This window comes from Lolium rigidum, chromosome 4 (assembly GCF_022539505.1).
Source record: "Lolium rigidum isolate FL_2022 chromosome 4, APGP_CSIRO_Lrig_0.1, whole genome shotgun sequence".
Taxonomy (NCBI): domain Eukaryota; kingdom Viridiplantae; phylum Streptophyta; class Magnoliopsida; order Poales; family Poaceae; genus Lolium; species Lolium rigidum.
In genome coordinates this window covers 31943710-31954805 of record NC_061511.1, presented here as the reverse complement: position 1 = coordinate 31954805, position 11096 = coordinate 31943710, and positions in this window count along the sequence as shown.

Sequence of the window (11096 nt, the reverse complement as noted above, 5' to 3'; positions counted from 1 at the left end):
CAAGTTGCCCCCCGAGCCTCAGCCGGGGTAGCGACAATGATGAAGACCAATAATTCAGGCAAACAGGCCCGGGCTCGACCACGTCCGAGAGTGGACCACCTTTCAATCGCTGACAGTCTACACAGCCGATTCAGGTCGCTGAATCGTCTTGCATATTGAAACTGATAATTCCGCAACATCAGCACCATTCCTCAGGCCCGTTGTGATGCAGAGTTAGCCGATTCCAACGAAATTGGTCCGCGTAGCAAAGGATCCTTCGGGGCCAGCTGCCCCCCGGGCCTCAGTCGGGCGAGAACAACAATGAGCCCACCACATCGGTCACCCTCGGCTTCCAACTTGTAATGCAGCATCAGCCGACTCCAACAACTATCGGCTCTTCGTATCGCGGCAGGCTGGGACGCCTCCCGGTGGGGGTGTCTTTGAATCTCTGATGCCCTCCAGATCCTGGACGCAACACCCCCTAGAAGTGACAGCTACTAAGTCACCATCTTGGTCAAAACGTCGCAGCCGATTGCTTCGTCATCGGCTGTTCTCGCAGTCCTAGGAAGGCTTATCCCTACCCTGACTTGCCGTTTAATCAGAGCCACGACCCTCAAACCTGCTAATGCCGCTGATCTTGAAGGCTTGCCAATGAGAATTAGGGGTCCTTGAAAGGAAGACCCATTTCACGCTCCATTGATCCTTAAGTCGATGTCTGCACATCGGCTATGCTTAAAAAATTTTGAATTTCCGACCGATTTGTGTATCGGCCCCCATACTCCAATACCCATCGCTTCAGGATGGGACACTTCTACTGCATATCCTCGTGTTTTATCCACTTGGGCGCCCCCCCGAGCCGATTCTCGTCAAGAGAATTGATGGTATCGGCTCTGTTGGATCATGAATGTGTTGAACCCAGGCAGTATGGATGGTGAGGATATTCACGGCCGATTACTGGAATCGGCCTCCACGTTGTTTGCTCGGTGAAGGTTTTGTAATGTTCCTTCATAGACCCTTGGGGCCGATCACAAGGATCAGCCTCGCCGAGTTGCACATTGCTTGGCTTCAACTACATGGTCAGGCCAGTGGATAAAACTAGCTTAACCCTTCCCTTTGTCACATCGATGCGCTCGCAGTCGTCCAAGTTGATGCCTGAGAGGGGTTCTTGGCCTGCTGCTTCCCATGCGTTCATGCCGGCCGTTGAAACTTCGGCCGAGTCATCGGCTTGGACGACCTCTACCTCATCACCATCCCATCGTATTATGCACTTGGTGCATCGTGGAGGAATGCGGCAGTTGGCGTGGATCCAATCTCTTCCTAGCAACACGGCATAGCTGCTCGTGCTATCGACGATGAAAAACGTCGTAGGGATAGTTTTTCTTCCTACGGTCGGATCCACGTTCGAGAACTCCTTGTGCCTCGGACGCTTGGCCGTTGAAGTCGCTCAACGTTACGTTAGTCTTGATTAGATCCGAACTCGAGCGTCCCGGCCGACGTAGCATAGAGTACGGCATGATGTTAATCGCCGCTCCGGTGTCCACCAGACATCTTATTTACGAGGCCTCCCATCGATATATCCTCGTAAGTACAGGGCCTTCGGATGCACTGTAGCTCCTTTCCCGTGGCTTCTCAAAGATAACCGGCCGTGGGCCACGGTCAAGTTGTGCCACGGATGTCTCATCTAATCCTGGAGCACCGAACTCCGAAGGGAGGATAAACACCATATTTGTGCCAGCCGATGTTTCATCATCGGCTTTTCTCTGTTCGGGGCGCCACTCTTTTCTTTGTGGCTGACCTTCCTTGTCCAGGGTTCGCAGAATTTTGGCGGCCAGATCAGGCCGTGCCTTCCTTAGCGTGCGCAGGTATAATCTCTCAGCTTCTTCCAACCCACGCAGACGCTGAACTCTTCGCTTCTGGGAACGGCTGAGCCCATCAGGGCACCACCTGGGCTGATGATATTTGTATTCTTCACCACCGTCCTCTAGCTCCTCGAGATCTTCCACCTGAGCGGACTCAGCACGCTTGTTCCGAGGCGGGAAAGGCCCTAGACGGCTGAACACAGATACTTTAGCGGCACCCTTCTTCCTTTGTTTGCATTCTGGGCAGTCCTCGATTGTTGGCAATCGGCTCATTCCTGAGTCCCAGCAATGTTTGAAGAACGGGCAGTCCCAGTGCCTATCCATGTCACCCTGCCCCCTTGGCCTTCCTTCGGCGCGACGATCGTACCCGCCGTTGCTTCTGCCATGTTGGCGGTACCTTCCGACCTCGGCATCGAGCTCGGAAATTCCTTTCATCATCTACGTCGTAGCGCCGACGTCGGTCGTGGTGTTGCTCGTATTTGTTGAGGGGGTGCTTGGAGCGTGGGCGTTGATACCGCATGCTTCTTATTCCCTCCCTTGCCGAGGTACCGCCTGTCCTCATCTTGGGGTTGGTCGCGCGGATCGGCTCCCTCTTCATCCTTGCCACGGGAGTGGCTGCTTCTGTTTCCTCTTTGTCATGGCGGCTTGCGGACTCTGCCATATTGACACCAAAGGAAAACTTTGGCTGACCTATGGGGTGGCTGAGATCCACCGTGTCGACACCGGGCCCCGGACGTGGGTCTCTACCGAGCTTGATATCGTGCGGCCGGGTCTTCTCAGAGGAGCCGATGAGTTCGGCTCCAAGGGTTGCCTTGATCCCGTAATGTTTCCTTCTGAGCTCCTTGGGCAGATCCCCATGCTTAAACGACCTGGTGCGCTCCTCTGACGGGGTGGAGAGATCTATCCCATCGAGTGCGCCTTCGGGTGTGGAACCTGTGGCACCCCCGGGATCAAGGTTAGACAAATACCAGATCTTCATCTGACATAAGCCTAATCTCGAGCTCGGAAGACTACAGTGAGAGAATCGGTAACACAACAGTGACTCTACGACTCAAAAGCATATATTACAACTCTTAGCGAGTAAGATCCAAATTATTACACGCAGAGGTCAACGACCCAACATTCAACAAGCAACGGAAGCAAATTATGTTATTCTAAATAACAAGATAGCAAAGGGCTTAAGAAGCCATAACATAAAGCGACGTCCCAGCCCATAAGTCGCGGTGCTGCTGCTCGGGAACTCCAAACTAACCATCGATGTTAACGTAGAAACCACCTTCGGCTGTAGCGACTTCATCGAAACAAAAGCATGCAAAGGCTGAGTACGGGGACTCGGCAAGACTTAGTACAACCTTTTAGCAAAGCGGGTATGCGGGCTTTACGGTAGATCTTCTTTTGCGTAAAGCCAATTTTCCTTTGTAAGATGAGAGAGAAGAGAAGTTCGACTACTCAGAACATTTGAAAGGGGATAAGAGAGCGACATCTCTATCTCTGTTGATCATCATATTGTATCCACAAAACTTCATCATCTCGAACCACTATCCTCGGACTACCCCTCAATACCCGAAGAAGGTATCCAGTAAGCACACATTGTTTGCCAAGTTTTACGATCGAGGTTAAAGTTGTCTATGATCACAGAATCCATTCCCAAGTAGTCCGTAACCGTGGACACGGCTTTTCGAAAAGATTTAACCCTGCAGGGGTGCACAACTTTACCCACACGTGCCAACCGACTCTTAATGCCAATATATTAGCTCTCTTCCGTGGAAAGCCGGCAGAGGGTGGTCGACCACGACCTTTACCTTGCTGTCGCCGAGACCATGAGTCACGCGCTAAGGATTGTTCCGCCGTAACGGGTCAAGTCCCGAAGTCGGTCCTTAACGATGTGAGGCGAGGTGGGTTTCACCGGGGACTCTAACCCAAGCCACCTCGGCCACGCTTACCTACCGTATGCTATGCACCTTTTCACAAACATTTTCAATGCATATGTCCAAATAACGCGCAAACTATGTGACTCATGGAATCTACTAGGCAAGTTAGTGAGTCGAGAGGGTACCATAATAGGGCCTCGTGTGGTTGTACGCTCGGTCTTGGTTCAAGAGGCGAGAACTCGGTTCCTAGGGTCGGCAGAAACGAAACAACCCACCACATCCCAATGTGGCCTCTCGTCTGAGCCTTTAATCATGTTTAACAATATCTCTACACTTACCACGTCAACCTGTCATGCTAGATTCATTTCATTGTAAGGCTCCAGCCCGAAGACCGGAGTAGTAGCGTAACAACTAAGCATGGCTAAGCATAAGAGATAAAGGCTCTCGCGACGCACACATGCCAAACCTAGTTATGCTAGGAAGCGAGTGGATCGAGGTATCGAGGCTACGGAGGTCGGACATGCAATAGATAGGGTAACTCTATCTACCGATAAAAGACGAGTTGAATCGTATGCGATATGTAGGAACCACGAGATAAACATTTCAAAAACATAGATGAACCAGGTTAGGGCTTGCCTTGTCCCTCGGCGGATGGAGTGCTTGTTCTTCGGTGGCGTTGACGTCGGACTCGGCTCGGATCCTATCGCGAAGAACCAAACACGGAAAGGGGAATAAACAATCACCACATGGCATAATGCAATGCGCATACAAGATGAATGATATGTCATGTTAATAGAATTGAGTAACCCTAGGTGCATCGTCAATTTAATGGGGTTCAGGCATCGGACACCGCCATATGAGAGGGGTGTATTAGGGTTCTCTAATAAGCTTCACATTTAATTGTTTCAAACATGTATGAGACATGTATAAACGAATAGGAAATGTTTTTCTGATCGAAATGATATATAATTTTATATTTTTATGATTTAATATGAATTATTTATCAATTACAGAAAAATAACAGAAATAAGAAAAAGCTTTATTGCGTCATGCTGACGTCATGCGACGTCGGCACGACCTTGAGCTCTCGAGTGCCACGGCAATCGGCCGATGGAGGCCAAATTCGGGCGCGCGCTTGGGGGCATCCGACGCAGCGCGACGCGGGCGACCGTTTGGCGGTGGCGCCGCCCGCCAAGGTCGCCGGAGCCGGCCGGCGGCGAGCTTCCGCGGAGGCCGGGGTCGGGCGCACGTCGCCGGGGCGCTACGGAGCAGCAAACGGCGAGGGAGGAGCACCGGGATGCTCGGGAGCTCACCGCGAAGCTTCCGGTGTCGACGGCGAAGCGAGGAAGGCCGGAATCGCCGGCGGCGGCGGAGGCCGGCGGCTCGGGCGGGGCCCGATTCTCGCGGTAGAGGGCTCCCGGCTTGCGTGTGTTGGTGGAGGAGGACGAGCAGCTCACGGCGGAGCTACGGAGCGTCACGGCGGGGCTCGGGGACGAGCGGAACGGCGGCGACGGTGAGCGGCCGGGCTAGGGTTTGGCCGTGCCCTTGCGGAGATGAGGAGAAAGGGGGAAAAAGGAGGCGGGCTAGGGTTGTCCATGGCGGCGGCGCGGGGGCTTTATAGGCGCTCGAGGGCGGCGGGGAGGATCCGGGCCGCCGGCGCCATCCACGGCCACGGCAGCGACGAGCAGGCTGCACGGCTGCTGCGTGGGGGAAGAAGACAAGGGGCGGTTTTGCGAAAACCCCCTGGTCTTCGAGGGTTTTCCAGAAAAAGAAAAACGGGGCCAACTTTGATGATTTTTGGGGTGTTTTGACCCAAAATTTGAGGGGGTTTTTGCACAAATTTTTATTAGAGCAAACTACCACTATTTGCAACATTGTTTCAACATATTTTAGTGCAAAGTTTCTCAAAATTTTAAATGCAAATGCATGCATGCTCATGACAACTTAGTAACATTATTTGATTAACAAAGTTGGCCTGTTACAACTCTACCCCCCTTACAAGAATCTCGTCCCCGAGATTCCTAAGTTTTAGAAAAGAAGGCAGGGTACTCAGATCGGAGACGATCCTCTCGTTCCCGAGGTTGCTTCGACTCGGAGTGATGAGACCATTGAACTTTCAGGAATTTGATGGTTTGACGCCGAGTTTTACGCTCGGCTTCATCAAGGATACGGATAGGATACTCTCGATAGGTCGGATCCTCTTGGAGATCAAGTGTTTCGTGATCAACACCACGGATGGGATCTTTGAAGCAACGTTTGAGTTGGGAGACATGGAAGACGTCATGAACTTCGGGAAAAGTTGGAGGGAGTTCCAACTTGTAGGCAAGTGTACCTCGTTTTGCAAGGATGCGGAAAGGACCAACATAGCGAGGAGCTAGTTTGCCTTTTATACCGAAACGATGGACACCTCTTAAAGGAGTGACTCGAAGATAAGCTTGCTCGCCAACTTCATAGCGAACTTCTTGATGATGACGATCATAATTGCTCTTTTGACGAGGCCGAGCAGCTTTCAAACGTTCTCGGATAATGCCAACTTGATCTTCTGCTTCCTTGATCATGTCCGGTCCAAAGAACTGTCTTTCACCGGTTTCGACCAATTCGAGAGGGTTCGACATTTCCGTCCATAAAGAGCTTCAAAAGGTGCCATGCCCGAGGCTAGATTGGAAGCTGTTGTTATAGGAGAATTCAGCAAATGGAAGGCACTTTTCCCAATTCTTGCCGAAGGATATAACACGAGCTACGAGCATGTCTTCAAGGATTTGATTCACTCTTTCGGTTTGACCACCGGTTTGAGGATGATAGGCCGTCGTTGAAGGAAAGACGAGTTCCCATAGCTTGTTGGAAGCGGCCCAGAACTTGGAAGTAAACAGGCTTCCTCGGTCGGAGATAATCCTCTTCGGAACACCATGAAGAGAGACTATTCGAGAAACATACGGATCCGCCAACTTGCTAGCGGTAATGTCTTCTCGGATAGGAAGGAAGTGAGCAACCTTGGATAGGCGATCAACAATTACCCATATAGCATTGCTTCCTTTACGAGTTTTGGGAAGTCCGGTAATGAAATCCATACCAATTTCATCCCATTTCCATTCAGGAGTTGATATAGGTTGAAGAGTACCAGCTGGTCTTTGATGCTCAGCTTTCACACGACGGCAAACGTCGCATTCAGCTACGAAGCGAGCAATTTCTCTTTTCATCCGGGTCCACCAGAACCTTTGGCGAAGATCACGATACATCTTTGTACTTCCGGGATGAATAGATAGAGGAGACTCATGAGCTTCTCGGAGGATAAGCTCTCTTAGGTTCTTTTCTTCGGCACCACCAAGCGGTTACCAAAGTAGACAACACCTTGATCGTTGACGGAGAAACATTTAGCATCTCCGCTAGCAATGTTCTCTTTGATCTTAGTGATACCCAAATCACGCTTCGAGCGGCTTTGATCTGGTCTTCAAGAGAGGGTTTCACCTCTAAGTTAGCAAGGTATCCACTGAGGAACAACTTCAAGATTGAGTCGTGCAAATTCCTCATGGAGGGCAGGTTGATATTGCTTGAGCATGAGATTGTTGCAATATGACTTCCGACTTAGCGCGTCAGCAACGACGTTGGCCTTGCCGGGCTGATAGTTAAGACCCAAATCATAGTCCTTGATGAGTTCCAACCATCTTGTACTGCCTGAGATTCAGATCTGGTTGGGTAAAGAGATACTTCAGGCTTTGATGATCCGAGTATAACTCGCAACGATTACCAGTAAAGGTAAGGACGCCATTGCTTAAGAGCATGGACCACGGCTGCAAGCTCTAGATCATGAGTTGGATAATTGAGCTCATGTGGTTTCAATCTGTCGAGAGGCATAAGCCACTACATGGCCATCTTGCATCAACACACATCCAAGCCCTTGAAGAGAGGCATCACGAGAAGATGACAAAGTCTTTGCTTGTGTCACGGAAGGACAAGTACCGGAGCGGTAGTCGGCTTTACTTTCGATGTCACGAAAACTTTCTTCAGCCTTCTCTGACCACTCAAATTTCTTATCTTTCTTGAGAAGATCAGTCATTGGTTTGGCGATCTTGGAGAAATTCTCGATGTATCGACGGTAATAACCCGCCAATCCAAGAAAACTCCGAATCTCTTTGGCTGACTTAGGAGTCTTCCAGTCAAGAACGGATTGAACTTTATCTGGAATGACTGCAACACCTTTTGCAGAGACCACATGGCCAAGAAAGATGAGCTCTTGCAGCCAGAACTCACATTTAGAAAACTTGGCATAGAGACGGTGTTCACGAAGCTTTGTCAGCACCAAACGCAAGTGTTCAGTGTGTTCCTCTTCGGTTTTGGAGTAGACCAGAATATCATCAATGTAGATAATGACGAATTTGTCAATATACTCCATAAACACTGAGTTCATGAGCCGCATAAAAGTGGCTGGAGCATTTGTGAGGCCAAAGGACATGACGGTGTACTCGTAAAGACCATAACGAGTCATGAACGCCGTTTTGGAATGTCCTCCGTTCGGATTTTGATTTGATGGTAGCCTGATCTCAAATCCATCTTGGAAAAGACTGTGGCACCACTCAATTGATCGAAAAGATCATTGATTCGAGGTAGAGGATACTTGTTCTTGATGGTTACTGCGTTGAGCGGCCGGTAATCAACAACCAGACGCGGAACATTGGTATCCCTCTTTTTGACAAAGAGTGCGGGACATCCCCAAGAAGAAGTACTAGGTTGGATGTATCTTTTCCCTTCTAACTCTTCCAGCTGCTTCTTCAGTTCAACCAACTCTTCTCGAGGCATACGATAAGGACGTCGAGAAACAGGAGCAGTTCCAGGAACCAGCTCGATGACAAACTCCACGCTTCGATCAGGTGGCATGCCAGGTAATTCTTCCGGAAAAACATCAGGGAAGTCACAAACCACCGGAACATCAGAAATTTCAAGCGGAGGTAAGATGTCAAGGGCATACAACTCAGCATCAGGAATATGTACTGCTGATGGAGATGTTGCTGCCGAAGACCAATACAGAATGGAGCTTCCGGAAAGATCGGTTAGAGTGAGAGACCTGGCTGCACAATCAAGGACAGCCTGATATTTAGCTAGCCAATCCATGCCCAAAATGATATCGATGTCGGTTGACTTGAGGGCAATGAGGGGAATCGGAAAAAGAAGATATCCAATCTCAATTTTATTCCCATGAGTAACCATATTGGTACGCCAAGTGGAACCCGGGAGCTCGAACCATTAGAGTAGTAGGCAACTTCACAAAGGTTATCCCATGCAATTGGGCAAACTCTTGGGATATGAATGAATGCGATGCTCCGAATCAAACAGAACTGTAGCTATAATGGAGTTGATTCGAAGCGTACCCATTATGACGCTTGGATCTGCTTCAGCTTCCTTTGCTGTGACATGGGTCAGACGACCACGACCAGCAACTGGAGGCTTGGTAGACTTAGTTGACTGTGGAACTCCATGAACAGTAGTCACATGAGGGCACTCTCTCTTGAAGTGGCCAGGTTGACCACAAGTGAAGCAGGCACCACTGCCTGGAGTACCCATAGCGGGACGATAGTTGGTTCCGCCGGCATTGTTTGGAGCTTGTGGGCGAGGAGCATAACCAGAAGACTTTTGTGCATTAGGAGCACGAGGCACAACACTGTATGGAATGAAAACACGACGGCGTTGATTGCCTGATCCAGAGGACTGAGAATTATCTCGAGGACGCTTGCGGGTTTCCTCATACTCCACCTTTCCTCTTTTCGCCTTCATAGCCTTGTTGACAAGATCTTGGCAGGTTGGGAAGTCCAGGAGATGAAGATCTCGACGAAGTTCAGGATCCAGTCCCTTGCGGAACAAGGCTTGCTTCTTGGCATCAGTGGAAGTCTCTTCAGGAGCATAGCAGGCAAGGCGATAGAAATTACCTTGGTAGTCACAGATAGAACCACTGCCCTGCGTCAGCTTCAGAAACTCTTCTCTTTTCTCGTCCATCAGACCCTCTGGGATATGATATGCACGGAAAGCAGCTTTGAATTCTGGCCAAGTTACGACATGACCGGCAGGCTGCATCAACGGGAAGTTTTCCCACCATGAACCAGCAGCTCCTTCAAGATGGTAGGTGGCAAAGTTCACCCAATGCGCTGAGCGGCGTGGGCAACCTCAAGCTTGCGCTCGATGGTGCGGAGCCGGTAGTCAGCATCAAGTGGCTCAGTGGAATAACTGAACACCGGTGGGGTGAGGCGGATGAAGCTTCGAATCCCCACTTGTTCCTCATGACGCTGAGCTGTGTTCCGCTCAATCCTTTCAAGGAGCCTTATGTTGTCAGCACGATTGGCTTCGTACATGGCCATAAGTTGGACCATAGAAGGAGGAGGAGGAAGGTCAGGATTCTCCTCGTGGCCATCTCCACGACCATTGCCACGGCCATGACCATGACCACGGCCAGCACCACTTCTAGTACCGCCTGACATCCTGAGGAGAAGACAAAAACCATGAGACACGGATTCACCGGAAAGATTCAGCAGAAGGATAGCATGTACCGAATGCAATGAGCCTGCTGAAGGACAAGACATGTGATATGAAGATATATCATCGTATCGATCATAGTAGTTAAACAAGCATACAAAATGTACACACTACTAACCGACTCACAAACCATGAAGATGGAATGCAAAGATGACATACAATCACCATGTCACACAAAGGCAAACAATTGGATGCTAAGCACCCGAAACAAGAGTAAAGGAACAATGCTTCAGATTAACTTAGGCATTCGGAAACTACGAGACAAGCAACCAGATACGGAGTACTGGAGAAAAATAACCCAAACCCGTGTATCCTAGAGATTTGAATTGAGAGGAAAGAAGTGAAATCTTTTTCCAATCAAAACCAGGTAAGATGACTCAGCATTAGAGTGACACCAGGTAAGGAGTAAAAAGAATCCTATTCAGAGTTTTCCAAGTAAACTTTAGCTTTCAAATAGTTTTCGCAACAACTAGACTCAACATCGACCAGTGAACAAGGGTTTCCTACAGTCAGTCCTGCTCTGATACCAAAACCTGTGGCACCCCCGGGATCAAGGTTAGACAAATACCAGATCTTCATCTGACATAAGCCTAATCTCGAGCTCGGAAGACTACAGTGAGAGAATCGGTAACACAACAGTGACTCTACGACTCAAAAGCATATATTACAACTCTTAGCGAGTAAGATCCAAATTATTACACGCAGAGGTCAACGACCCAACATTCAACAAGCAACGGAAGCAAATTATGTTATTCTAAATAACAAGATAGCAAAGGGCTTAAGAAGCCATAACATAAAGCGACGTCCCAGCCCATAAGTCGCAGTGCCGCTGCTCGGGAACTCCAAACTAACCATCGATGTTAACGTA